Genomic DNA, 14,770 nt, shown 5'->3' with positions numbered 1-14,770 from the left:
TTCCGAGATAGGGTCTCTCTATAGCCCAGGCTGACCTGGAATTTGCTATGTTGTCTCAGGGTGGCGATCCTCCTGCCTTTGCCTCCTGACTGCTGGGATTAAAGGCGTGTACCACCACCCCTGGTCTAAGGAGTATGTGAACATAGCTTTTCTAGCCTCTAGCTCCATCTGGCAGGGGACTATAGGGAGCCTTCTCTCCTGGTTTAAGTAAATAGGAGAATCATAGTTATCAAGGTAAACAAGGGGGTATCATACAGGCTTTAACTAGTATTCCTCTGATGCCAAATTAGTTAATGACACACATACAACCTTTTGAATGGACATAAACATTCTTAGTAAAATGCCTGCACTGAATTTGACAGCACATTAAAAAGATTATGCACCATGGCCAAGTTAGTTTCATTCAGAGATGTGTGGATAGTTCATAATTCTTCATTAAATATAAATACACAGCATAAACAGACTGAAGGACAGAAATCACATTATCACCTAAATAGGTACAGAAGAGGCCTCTCGCAAGGTTCAGCCTCCCTTAATGATAAAGGCCCTGGGGAAACTAGGAATAGAAGAAACTCTGAAGAAATTATCCAAATATCACAGAACACACATTCTCGCCATTCCTAGAATTTTCTCTAAGACAGATCACATATTAGGAAAGAAAACAAGTATCAAATATCAACAAAGGGGAAAATGGAAATAACTTTTTGTATTCTATCTGACCATAATGGAATAACACTAGAAGTCCAACAGAAAGTGAAACTACAGAAAATGCACAGATTCAAGGGGATTAAATAATACACTATTGAATGATGAGTGGGTCACTGAAGAAATAAAAACAAAAGGAAAAGTCCTAGAATTGAGTGAAAATGAAAACACAAAATATATGGGATACAATGAAAGCAGTTCTTTTTTAAAATTTATTATTATTTATTTATTTGAGAACGACAGACAGACAGAAAGAGGCATACACAAAAATGGGCGCACCAGGGCCTTCAGCCACTGCAAACAAACTCCAGATGCATGTGCCCTCTTGTGCATCTGGCTTATGTGGATCCTGGGGAATTGAGCCTCGAACCGGGCTCCTTAGGCTTCACAGGCAAGCACTTAACCACTAAGCCATCTCTCCAGCCCATGAAAGCCGTTCTTAAAGGTAAGTAAGTTTCATAGTTATATGTGCCTACATCAAAAACAAAAACAGACAAAAAAAACCAAATAAATGATGGTTCACATTAGGGCCTTGGAAAAGCAAGAACAAGCCAAACCCAAAATCAGTAGACAATTAAGATCGAACAGGAATTAATAAAAATAGAAATTTAAAAAACCACAATAAAATGAGTTGGTTCTTTGAAAGATAAACAAGATTGACAACTCCTTAGGCAATGACAATGCAATTCAGAAAATCATAAGGACATGCATTTAAAACATATATTCCACTAAGTTGGAAAATCTAAAAGAAATGGATGAATGTGCGGGTGGCGTGTGACCTACCTAAGTTAAACCAAAAAGAGATAAATAAGCAGAACATCTCTGTTATAAGCAACAAGATTAAAGTGGGAATAAAAAAAAGATCTGAAGTCCAGGCTCAGAGTTATTGCAAAATTCTACTAGACTTGTATTGGGGAATACCACCCTTAAGTCATTGCATAAACTAGAAAAAGAAGGAGCACTTATAAACTCTTTATAAAACCAGTGCCACCGTGAAACCAGAACCAAAGACACAACAGCAAAAGAAAATTACAAACTAACCTCCATGAAAAACAGGCAGAAATTCTTAGTCAGATACCTGTGCACTGAATTCAAGAACACCAAAAAGACCATCTAGATCAAGTTGTTTGCTTTCCAGACATATGGAGATGGGGTCAACACGTGCAAACCAACATCCAAAATAGAATACCCATCTGCAGAAGAATGAAACTGGATCCTTAAGTTACACCTTATCTGCACAAAAGTCAACTCCAGGGCTGGAGGGATGTTTTAGCATTTAAGGTGTTTGCCTGCAAAGCCAAAGGACCCAGGTTCGATTCCCCAGGACCCACGTTAGCCAGATGCACAAGGTGGCACATGCGTCTGGAGTTTGTTTGCAGTGGCTGAAGGCCCTGGTGTGCCCATACACTCTCTCTCTCTCTCTCTCTCTCTCTCTCTGTCAAATAAATTTTTAAAAAATTCAGCTCCAGATTGATCAAATACCTTAATGTAAACCTAAAACAAATTACTGGAGTTTCCAGTAAGGTAGAAAAACAACTCAAGATGCAGGTATGGGAAGGAGTATCTGAATAGACGGTTCAGGATATATGGCCAACATCTGACAATAGGCCCTCATGAATTTGAAAGGTTTTTGTACAGCAAAGGAAACTGTCATTTGAGTGAAGAGGGATGAAATCTTTGCCAGGTACACATCTTAACAGAGGATTAATATCTAGAATATACAAAGAACTCAAAAAACTAAACATCAAGAAAACAATTCAACAAAACAAAACATGGGCTGGAGAGACGGCTTAGCGGTTAAGCACTTGCCTGTGAAGCCTAAGGACCCCGGTTCGAGGCTCGATTCCCCAGGTCCCACGTTAGCCAGATGCACAAGGGGGCGCACGCATCTGGAGTTCATTTGCAGTGGCTGGAAGCCCTGGCGCTCCCATTCTCTCTGTCACTTTCAAATACATAAATAAAAATGAACAAAAAAAAATTTTTAATGCTATGGAACTCGTCATGGTTTGAATCAGATGTTCCCACATAAACCCATGTGTCTTGAGAACCTGGTTCGCAGCTGGTGGCAGTTTGGGAGGCGGGGCCTCGCTGGAGAATGGACGCGGCTGGGTACGATAGCCCAGCTCCGCCCTGGTCAAAGCTCAGCTCACTTGCTGCCGTCTTCCAGCTGCTGTGCAAGAAGTGACGTCCAGCCTCCGCCCTGCCACGCTTTCCCTGCCGCCATGAAGCTTCTTCCCGAGACTGCGGCCAATATAAACTGTGCTCCTGCCAGTTGCTCTGGGTCAGATGTTTTGTCCTGGCAGTGGGAAGGTAACTGCAACAGAACTCAACAGAGAGTTCTCGAAAGGAATAGAAATGACTATTTTTTTTAAAGTTTTCAACACCCTTCAGGGAAATGCAACTTAAAACTACCTTAAGATTCCATCTCACTCCAGTCAGAATGGCTGTCATCATGAAAACAAAAGACTGCCCGGGTTTGGTGACACACACCTTTAATCCCAGCACTCAGGAGGCAGAGGTAGGATTACCACAGGTTCGAGGCCACCCTGAGACTACATAGTGAATTCCAGGTCAGCCTGAGCTAGAGCAAGACCCTACCTCGAAAAACCAACGAGAAAACAAACGACTGAGCCAGGTGTGGTGGCGCACACCTTTAATCCCAGCTCTTGTGGGAGAGAAAGGTGGGAGGATCGCTGTGAGTTCGAGGCCACCCTGAGGCTACGTAGTGAATTCCGGGTCAGCCAGGGCTAGAGTGAGACCCTACCTCGAAAACACACACACAAAGAAAAGAAATATCAAAGTATGTTTGTGACAATGTGTGGAAAAGGGGAAGTCTTTTCACCATTGGTGGGAGTGTCAACTGGTGTGGCCACTATAGAAATCGCCATGGAGGCTTCTCCAAAGCTAAAATTAGGACTATGATGTAACCCATGTGTACAACTCTTGAGCATATATACGCAAGGGACTCTATATCCTGTCACAGAGATGCTCACACTTCCACGTTCATGGCTGTTCTGTTCGTCATAGCAAGCCTGGATGTACTTCAAGTGATGAGTGAATAATGAAAATGTGGTGTGTGCCCGCAATGTAATATTATTCAGCTGGAAACAAATGAAATCTGCAGGCAAATACATGGACCTGGAAAATATTCTCCTGAGTGAAGTAAACCAGGTCTAGAAATAAACTGTATGTTCTCTCTCATTATAGGTTTGTGTGTTTAAACTGGAGGGTCTGTAGAGACCAGGAAGCTAGAAAGGGGCTGTGTGTGTAGGGGCTTGACCATAGTAGAATCCATGTAATAGAAAAAGAGGGACGGCCTATTCTCACTCTCTCTCTCTCTCTCTCTGTCTCTCTGTCTCTCTCTCTCTCTGTCTCACTGCCTCTTTGTCTCTCTGTCTGTCGCTCTCAAATAAATAAAGAAAAATAAGCAAAAAAAAAAAAAAAAAAGAGGGCTGGAGAGATGGCTTAGCGGTTAAGTGCTTGCCTGTGACGCCTAAGGACCCCGGTTTGAGGCTCGATTCCCCAGGACCCACGTTAGCCAGATGCACAAGGGGGCGCATGCGTCTGGAGTTTGCAGTGGCTGGAGGCCCTAGAGCACCCATTCTCCCCTCCCCCGCCTCTTTTTCTCTCTGTCACTCTCAAATAAATAAATAAAAATAAACAAAATTTTTTTAAAAAGAGGGACAGAATACTGGGCTTGGTAAGGTTTAAGTGGTTATGAAGGAAGAGAGTGGAGAAAGGGTGGGTTAACTAAAACTGAAGATATGTGAAAAAAAAGCCATATGAAACTTTACTACTTTGTAAACGAGTTCAAGAATACAACTTTAAAAGCGGTTCCCTGTGTAGACAGATAATGCTGCTCCCAGAAGCTATAGGTGATAAAAATTCCAATGTCAGGGGCGAATTGTTGGTTGGGGGAAGGAATGCCTAAGACACCCCCCCAAAAAAAACAACACAGGATACTACTGTTCTTAGTTGCCCACCAAAGCTAGCCAGTGAGACCCTAATTGCCGAAGACACCGGCCACATGCATGCCCTGGTGCGGGACATAGAGAAATGAAGCTGAGGCTGAGCTGGCCTCGTCTTCCACGCTGGCTGGCATTCGTGGTGCCAGAAGGTGCCATGCATGCTGCTGAGGGAGGGTTACTGCTAATAATCTTACTCGGTGGTGGATCCTGTGCGCCACACTCCCGAGCAGCTAGACAAGATGTGCCCACTGGCACCATCGTGGACACTCTCATGGAGCTAACCAACTGCGTTCTCGCTGCGTTCCAGGCCTGCTCCGCAGAAGGAGATCACGTGCTGGTACTGCCGCCAGTTTGGGTCAGAGAAACTTCTTTTTGTGGTGGTCACTGCAGAAACTGGTCAAAGTGATGAGAGTAAGTGATGGTTCATCACTCAGCTATAAAGCTCAGGAAACATCACAGAAGGAGGGGAGGAAAGAGGTAAGAGCCAGAGGAAGAGTGCCGTGAAATGCTGACTTCTGGGCAGAGCACGGCTGTTGCCCTTGAACTTGCAGCTCAATGCGACTCATCTGTATAAGGCAAGATTGGGTCCATCACCAGTCACTCATGGAGGGAGGCAGAGCGCGGAAGGCCCCATTCCTCCTTCAGTAAGGATAGGCCCTTCATGGTTCGTGGGAGAGGGACATTTTCTAGTGGTGTAGTCACCGGTAAGGCACCTGTTCTTCCGTAAACAACCCCTTACCCATGCGACTATAAGAAACCCTAATAAAACACATTAGGTCATCAAAAACATGAAATTAAGGCCAGAGAGATGGCTCAGCGGTTAAGGTGCTCTCCTGCAAACCTAATGACCTGCATTCAGTTCTCCAGTACCCACGTAAAGCCAGATGCACAAATTGGCACATGCATCTGAAGTTAGTTTGCAGCGGCTGGAGGCCTTGACACATCCATTCTTTCTGTCTGTCTGTCTGTCTTTATCTCTCTCTTCTTGCAAATAAATAAAAATATATTTTAAAAAAAAACATGAAATTTGGGGCTGGAAGGATTGCTTAGTGGTTAAGGGGCTAGTCTGCAAAGCCAAAGGACCCAGGTTCAATTTCCCCAGGATCCATGTAAGCCAGATGCACAAGGTGACATGTACTTCTGGGGTGCATTTGCAGTGCCTGAAGAAGGCCCTGGTGTGCCCATTTCTCTCTCTATCTGCCTCCTTCTTTCTCTCTCTCAAATAAATAAAATAAATAAGTTTTTTTTTTTAAAGTAAAAGCATGAAATTAGAAGGTCTAATTTGGAAGAGGAAGGGAAATCAGCTGGAGTGAGAGGGTACAAGAGAAGGGAAAATGAGGTGAATATGATCAAAATATAATTTTTAATGCTGGGCCTGGTGGCACACACCTTTAATCCCAGCACTTGGGAGGCAGAGGTAGGATGATCGCCATGAGTTTGAGGCCACCCTGAGACTACATAGTGAATTCCAGGTCAGTCTGGGCTAGAGTGAGACCCTATCATGGAAAAAAAAAAACATATATATATTCACATTATATATGTATTAAAATGTAATGAAGCCCATTATGTATAATGTATATGTACACATCTATGCATGTATGTATTAGGGTTCCCTAGAGGAACAGAACCCATAGGATGAATATGCATTACCAAGAGAATTGATTAGATTGGCTTGCATGATACGGGCTGGGCAGTCCAATGATGACAGTTGCCTGTACGCGGAGAGGCTGGGGATCTGGTAGCTACTCAGTTCCCCGAGGCTGGACGCCTCAGCAAGTCCAATCTGGTGCAGAAGGCTTGCAGGATGCCTGGAGAGCCACACGTTTTCACTCCACTGCGGAAGTCCAGAGAAGCTGGGCTCCAGTGTCAGCCAACAATGACAGCAACAGGGTAGACACACTGCCAGCCAAGAGCCAAGGCAGCCAGGGAAGAGTGCCATGCCTTCCTGGAACCGCTTCGTATCAAGGCTGCCATGGGCAAGGTTGCCCGCTCCAGAAGAGAGTCTTCCCTCCTTCCTTCCAGTTAATCCTTCCCGCAAGTACCCTGGCAGAACTGCCTTACTTGAACCCAGATTCCCATCAAGTTGATACTAGGAATTCACTATTGCAAAATGCTAATAAAACTCAGAAAAGCAAACCTACAAGTCGACCTTCCGGGGTACAGCTGTATCCTGCTGAGTATAGGGCTGAAGGAACCCGTGTCCGCATCCCGCACAGATAGATACCTAGACGTCCCTGTGTAGTGTGGCACCATTCACGCTCACCCAGAAACGGTGCCAGCCTAGACGTCTACCAGAAAACGTGGCACACATACACAATGAGGTTTAGTTAGCCATAAAAAAAGAACAAAATTCGGCTGTAGAGATGGCTTAGCAGTTAAGCGCTTGCCTGTGAAGCCTAAGGACCCCAGTTCGAGGCTTGATTCCCCAGGACCCACGTTAGCCAGATGCACAAGGGGGCGCACGTGTCTGGAGTTTGTTTGCAGTGGCTGGTGGCCCTGGCGCGCCCATTCTGTGTCTATCTGCCTCTTTCTCTTTCTGTCTGTCGCTCTCAAATAAATAAAAATAAACAAACAAAAAAAAGAACAAAATTGTGTTTTCAGGAAATTTATCCAAAACAAGCCAAATAATACATTTTCTCTTGAATGTGTTCCTAGATTATATCTTTATATATAGGTAGATATAGAGATAAAATGGAAGTAGAAAGGGAATTCATGGGGCTGAAGAGATGACTTAGCACTTAAGGTGCTTGCCTGCAAAGCCAAAGGACCCCAGGTTTGATTTCCCAGGACTCACTTAAGCCAGATGCACAAGGTGGTGCATGCATTTACAGTGGCTGTATGCCCTGGCATGCCCATTTTCTCTCTCTCTCTTTCTCCCCTCTCCTTTGCTTTGCCTCTTTCTCTCTTTCAAATAAATGATTTTTTTTAAAAAAGAAAGGGGATTCATGGGAGGGTGGGAGGATAGGAGAGTTAATGAGGGGAAAATATAATGAAATTTCACAGTATCATTGAATGAAAATAACTTTACGGAACCTATTATTTTACCATGAATATACATGAACACGTGTGTGTTTGTGTGTAGGTCAGAAGATAATTTCAGGTGCCTCCACCCTTTTTGAGAAAGGTCTCTCATTTGACTAGAACTCATCAAATTAGGCTAGATTGGTTGGGCATTGAGCCTCAGAGATCCACCTTTCTGACACTCCAGCAGTGGGAATCAAAGACATGCCACATGGTTGGCTTTTAAAAGAAAACTTTACTGACAATATTTATACATGCATAGTAATATTTTGATCATCTTCTCTTGTCCCCCCACAACACCTCCACATTAAATCCTCTCTTCCCTCCAACCAGTCCTTCTACCATTTTGATTTTTTTTTTCTCCCTCCTTCACCATCAACGATGACATGGACGGGCCCAGCATAGTACAGTTAGCAACGGCCACTATGAGGTCATGAATGCAGTGTCCACTTCATGTCCAGGAGACAGCATTCCAGAACACTCCTCCCCAAACTGTGGCTCTTACCTTCTTTCTTCCCTATGATCCATAATGTTCCCTGAGCTTTGTAGGGTGTGACAGCCATGTCTCATTTAGTTATGAACACTCAACTGTAACTTCCTTTCAGCACTTTCACAAGTTTTGAGTCTCCCCAGTAGTTAACCAACATCAGAAGAAAAAAGAAATCTTCTCTGAGCTGGGCATGGTGGTGCACACCTTTAATCCCAGCACTCGGGAGGAGGCAGGAGGATCGCCATGAGTTCAAGGCCACCCTGAGACTACATAGTGAAACTCAGCTTGAGCTAGAGTGAGACCCCACCTCGAAAAACAAAACAAAACAAAACAAAATGAATCTTCTCTGACTAAAGGAGAAAGCAGCACCAATCTGTGGACCTCAACAGAAATATTTAGAGGACACCTTGATGGAGACAGCAAACGTATCTACTTAGCCAGATGATAACAGTAGCTTCTCACTTAGGGTCTATGACCTAACCGGCCACCTTGTGCATCTGGCTAGGCTTTCAGTACCAGGCATGCACAGACGCCCGCTCATGGAGCAGACAGACCTTAAATCCAAGCAGGAAGCAGTTGGTTACCTCGTAACAAACGTGCCACTACTGCACCGGTTTGCACCTCTTGCCTGGCTGGCGGGTTGTGTAGCTCTTAGGACCCCCTCTCTACTGGTTAAAACTGTCAATGGCTTTTCTCTCCCCGCAGCCCGCAAAGCACTCTCGAGCACTGGGACAGCTAGCCAGCAGGGAGGCGGCTGCCAGCCTGATTTCTCAGCGTCCCACAACTAAAGCTCACCCAGCCGCTTATTTCTTCAGTCTGTTTACACCTCTCCCTCCTCCGGTTTCAGCGTCTTCCTGCCTGCCTTCTACTCAGATGGTTGCTGTGTTTAGTTCACTAAGAAGCTAAGACAGATGAAAACTTCCACATCCATCTGGCATCAAATCTGACCAAGTGGTATCACAGGCTCTTCCTGCCCCCTCCCCTCTTCCTTCCCTCCCTCTTCTCCTTCTTCCTTCCTTCCTCTAAGAATGCGCCAGTCCTAATTATGTTCGAGGCCGACTTTCCAGCTTTCCGTGATTTCCACACTTGTGTTTCTGCTGTGCGAGTTTCCCGTTCCATCGATTCCCGTCGTTGACATACAAGTCTGCTGTAAAGTCTCCTGTCTTCAATTTTCTCCACAGCTTTCAACTGTGCCATTTTTGTCTTCTCTTTGCAACAAAATTCCACAAAAAAGGTTGCCATGTCTGAAGCTCCCCTTTCTTGCTCTTTCTTTCTTTTTTAAGTATACTTTATTGGGGCTAGAGAGATGGCTGGGTGGCTAAGCGCTTACCTGTGAAGCCTAAGGACCCCCGTTTGAGGCTCCTTTCCCCAGGACCCATATAAGCCCAGATGCACAAGGGGGCGCATGTGTCTGGAGTTCATTTGCAGTGGCTGGAGGCCCTGGTGCACCCATTCTCTCTCTGTGACTCTCTCTCTCTGTCTGTCTGTTGCTCTCATAAATAAATAAAACTAAGCAAACAAAAAAGATTAAAATATACACACAAACACACACAAACACATACATATACTTTATTTATTTAAGAGAGAGAGAGAGAATGGACACACCAGGGCCTCCAGCCACTGCAAACAAACTCCAGATACATGTACCTTGTGCATCTGGCTTACATGGGATCTGAAGAATTGAACCTGGGTCCTTAAGCTTCACAGGCCAGTGCCTTAACTGCTAAGCCATCTTTCCAGCTCTTTAATGATTCTCTTTCTTTCTTTCTTTTCTTTTTTTTTTTTTTTTTGGTTTTTCTGAGGTAGGGTCTCACTCCAGCCCAGGCTGACCTGGAATTCACTCTGCAGTCTCACGGTGGCCTCGAACTCACGGCGCTCCTCCTACCTCTGCCTCCCGAGTGCTGGGATTAAAGGCATGCGCCATCACGCCTGGCTCTCTAAGGATTCTTAAGAGCGCTGTTAATAAGAGGGGGAGGGCTAACCTAAAGCTAATTATGTGTATTAATAAAGAATTTTTAATGTAGAAAACGATGTCTAGAGGGCACCTCTCCTCCTTCCCCTCTGATAGCTGTAGAAGGGCAGAGCAGGTAGGTGACTCATCCAGGCCTCGTGGCTTGCCTTACAGAGTCCTTGGCTCCGCAGTCAGTGGAATGAAATGGCTGTCATTAGACAAGACCAGTGACAAGTTGTTTTCCTGGAGAGTTTAAAGGGACAGCAAGGAGACAGAAATCCAACTTGGAGAAGGAGGAAGAGGAGAGTTCCCAGCTCACCCACTCCAGTCCTCCAAGCACAGGACCAGCCACGCAGACCCGTTGGCATCCTTGCGAGAAGCCCTTTCCTCATCTGGGGTCCTCTCAGGCATGGCCAGACAGCTCCAGAGCCACACTGGAAGTTGCGAGGGAGGAAGGGCAAGCTGGCCAGTGCTGGGGAAGGATCGTTCTTCTGCTGGAGCCGGAGCTGCGGAGCCCCGTGCAAGTCCCTTCAGCTGCCCTGGGGAGCCCGCTGTGTTCAGACCCTGCCCTCTAGTGGCCAAGGGACCTTGCAGGCCTGACCCTCCCAGTCACCCAGGAACCTGGTCCCTGTCTAAGGCTAGCTGCAGAGAGCTGAGAAAAGGTCTTCATTAAAAGGCGGTTTTCCAGGCTGGGCATGGTGATGCATGTCTTTAATCCCAGAGGCAGAGGTCTGAGGATTGCTGTGAGTTCGAGGCCACCCTGAGACTATATAATGAATCCCAGGTCAGCCTGGGATAGAGCGAGACCCTGTCTCAAAAAACCAACCAACTCAACAAACAAACAAACAAACAAACAAACAAACAAACAAACAAAAGGACTGGAGGGATGGCTTAGCGGTTAAGGCACTTGCCTGCAAAGCCAAAGGACCCAGGCTCAACTTCCCAGGATCCATGTAAGCCAGACGCACAAGGTGGTGCACGTGTCTGAAGTTCATTTGCAGCGGTTGGAGGCCCTAGTGTGCCCATTCTCATTCTCTCCCCCACTCCTTCCTTGCTCTCAAATAAATAAATAAAAATAGAATATTTAAAAGGCAGTTTCCTCCTTTCTCTACCTGACTTCTGACTTGTGTACTGTCTTCTGGAGAAAAGGGCAGGGGTGGGGGATAGTTTCACTGTGTCTGAGGCAAAGGTACAAAGTAACCCTTGAAGACCTGAACTTGAGAGGGACGGGCATCACATCAAGCTGTGAACTTGAGAGGGACGGGCATCACATCAAGCTGTGAACTTGAGAGGGACGGGCATCACATCAAGCTGTGAACTTGAGAGGGACGGGCATCACATCAAGCTGTGAACTTGAGAGGGACGGGCATCACATCAAGCTGGGCCCAAGGCCTGCCACTGTAGGTTCCGTCTGCATAACTCTGGACAAGTCTGCTAACTTCCTGTTAATAAATATGTATAGGGCTGGGGCATAACTCAGTAGTGGAGCATGCACTGAGCACACGCAAGGCCTAGGGCTTGATGCCTAACATGATAGTGCTGCAGAGATAGCTTAGCGGTTAAGCCCTTGCCTGTGAAGCCTAAGGACCCCGGTTCGAGGCTCGGTTCCCCAGGACCCACGTTGGCCAGATGCACAAGGGGGCGCACGCGTCTGGAGTTCGTTTGCAGTGGCCGGAGGCCCTGGTGCACCCATTTTCCCTGCCTCTTTCTCTCTGTCTGTTGCTCTCAAATAAAAAAAGAAAAATTGGAAAAAAAATACGTATGTTGTGCTTGTCTGTATTCGTAAATTGGGACTCTAATACAACATCTCCCTCTCAGAATAGCCCTAGGAGTTGCATGGTTAGGATAGTTAGGGTGTATAAAGCTCTCCCTATATGACAAGTGCTAAGTAAGGAAGTCCCAGAGGAGCTTCTAACATCAACCTCCCTGAGCTCTTCAGGGTCTTGGTGACCAGTGCGTGGTGACCGAAGGTTACACTGTCCTAGGATCGCTTGTGCCACGTGAGGTGGTTCAAGAAGCACCTGCCGGGCTGGAGAGATGGCTTAGCGGTTAAGCGCTTGCCTGTGAAGCCTAACGACCCGGGTTCAAGGCTCGATTCCCCAGGACCCATGTTAGCCAGTTGCACAAGGGGGCGCACGCATCTGGAGTTCTTTTGCAGTGGCTGGAGGCCCTGGTGCGCCCACTCTCTCTTTCTCTCTCTCCGCCTCTTTCTCTCTCTGTCGCTCTCAAATAAATAAAAAATAAAATAAAGGGCTGGAGAGATGGCTTAGCGGTTAAGCGCTTGCCGAAGAAGTCTAAGGACCCCAGTTCAAGGCTCGATTCCCCAGGACCCGCGTTAGCCAGATGCACAAGGGGGCGCACGCGTCTGGAGTTCGTTTGCAGTGGCTGGAAGCCCTGGCGCGCCCATTCTCTCTCTCTCCCTCTATCTGTCTTTCTCTCTGTGCCTGTCGCTCTCAAATAAATAAATAATTAATTAAAATAAAATAAAATAAAATAAAATAAAATAAAATAAAATAAAATAAAATAAAATAAGCCTTGCTTGGGCTTAAAACCCAGGAATCTGACTTCCGGGCTTCCTACTTTTCTCTGGCTCCTTGAGCAACTCTTCTGGTGTCGCAGAGTATCTAACGTGTTGCAGGCAGTGATGCTATTGGCTGGGGTTGGGGGGTGGGTAGGTGTTGAGCAAAGCAACTGTGAAAGTGTCTGGAAATAAATAAATCTGGGATCCGTCACTTCTTGAAGTTAGGGCTGAGAGAAAGTAGAGCCATGTGCCCAGAGCTTGAGTTGTTCCTTATAACAACAGAGTTTTAATTTATTTTAATTTTAATTTAATTTATTTTTAATTATTTTATTTTTGTTTTTTGAGGTAGGGTCTCACCCTAGCTCAGGCTGACCTGGAATTCACTATGTAGTCTCGGGGTGGCCTCAAACTCATGGTGATCCTCCTACCTCTGCCTCCAGAGTGCTGGGATTAAAGGCATGTGCCATCACGCCTGGCTTAATTTTTTAAATTATTTTTATTTCTTTTTAAAAATATTTTATTTTTGGGCTGGAGAGATGGCTTAGCGGTTAAGCGCTTGCCTGTGAAGCCTAAGGATCCCAGTTCGAGGCTCAGTTCCCCAGGTCCCACGTTAGCCAGATGCACAGGGGGGCGCACGCATCTGGAGTTCGTTTGCAGAGGCTGGAAGCCCTGGCGCACCCATTCTCTCTCTCTCTCTCTCTATCTGTCTTTCTCTCTGAGTCTGTCACTCTCAAATAAATAAATAAAAATTTAAAAAAACTAAAAATATTTTATTTTTATTTGAGAAATACAGAAATAGGCAGGTAGAGAGAGAGAATGAGCATGCCAGGGCCTCCAGCCACTGCTAAGAAACTCCAGACACATATGCCACCATGTTCATCTGGCTTACGTGGGTCCTGGGGAATCAAACCTGGGTCCTTTGGCATTTCAGACAAGTGCCTTAATTACTAAGCCATCTCTCCAGGCCAACAGCAGGAGAGTTTTAGAGAACACAAGTACATACTTTGACATCAGAGGTCTGGCTTCCGTGACCTGGCAACGGAAGTGTGCCAGGAAGTTGAACTGGGGTCTCCAAAGCTGTTTATATTGGCAAGCAAGAAGGGGTTTTTTCTCTAAGCAGTCTTTTCACCGAGGACAATCTGGATTTGAAGGTCTGGAAGGTAAGAGAAATACGTGAGGAAACAGCCTGGGATAACTGCAAAGGACAGTATTATTTATTCATCAGAGAATTAATTTGGAAGGAGGCAGACTGTGGAAAAAAAAAAACAGCAAAGCTTTCAACTCTGGGCACTGTGGCCTCTGAAACCCAGCAAGGTTTCCGAGGCTTGCCAAGGCCTGGCCTGGGAGCCGCCTATGGAAGGCGGCTGGGCATGCTCAGAGACCTGCTGCTGAGCTCAGGAGGAGCTGATTGAGTGTGTAATTAAGGGGAGGGTCGCTTGCCACGAGGAAGTAGAACTTGATGGGGTCAAACCAGCTGGGCTTGTGGGAAATGAGAGGGCAGCTCCCCCCACCCCCACTATTAGTAAGCGAAGCCAGATGGATCGAGGTAGATCAGAGGCCCTGTAGGGAGGACAGCATTGCAGGTCAAGAATCTGAAGGAGCGATCGCTCCTAGGTCCACTTAGAAAGGACCCCGCGGCTCAGCTACAGGGGTAAGGAAACTTTCCGGAGCAGTGGGGAGACCCCCGGGGACTGGAGATCAGAGAGGCTGCAGGATGGAGACGTGGTGGCTTCTGGAGGGTGGTTGAGGACATCCAGTGTGTCTTGCTGTGCCACCCTGACGGCGGGGACCGGGGGACAACCGCTCGGAGGGAAAGGGTCTTCTTGGAGCGTGTGGGGGAATTAGGAAAGCTTTCATCATATAGTCTTCCTCCATTGATCTGTGGACAAGATGAGTAATGGATAAGCTGGTTACTGAAGCAATTAGGTATGCCCTGAATTTGGTTGAATGATTGTAGCCCAGATGCCTCGTGTACGAGTCTGTTTCTCAGACACCTGGCTCTTTCTTGCCATTCAGATCTCAGATTCAAAAAGCTCTCTCTCTCTGTCTCCCTCTCTCTCTTTCTCTCTGGAGCATTTGCTTATGTGTCTATGTGCATGTTTAATTTAGTGTTT

The sequence above is a fragment of the Jaculus jaculus genome, chromosome 19, assembly GCF_020740685.1.
Source record: "Jaculus jaculus isolate mJacJac1 chromosome 19, mJacJac1.mat.Y.cur, whole genome shotgun sequence".
In the NCBI taxonomy this organism is placed as follows: Eukaryota; Metazoa; Chordata; class Mammalia; order Rodentia; family Dipodidae; genus Jaculus; species Jaculus jaculus.
The sequence above is the reverse complement of the archived record's forward strand: the minus strand, read 5'-3'. Positions refer to the sequence as shown.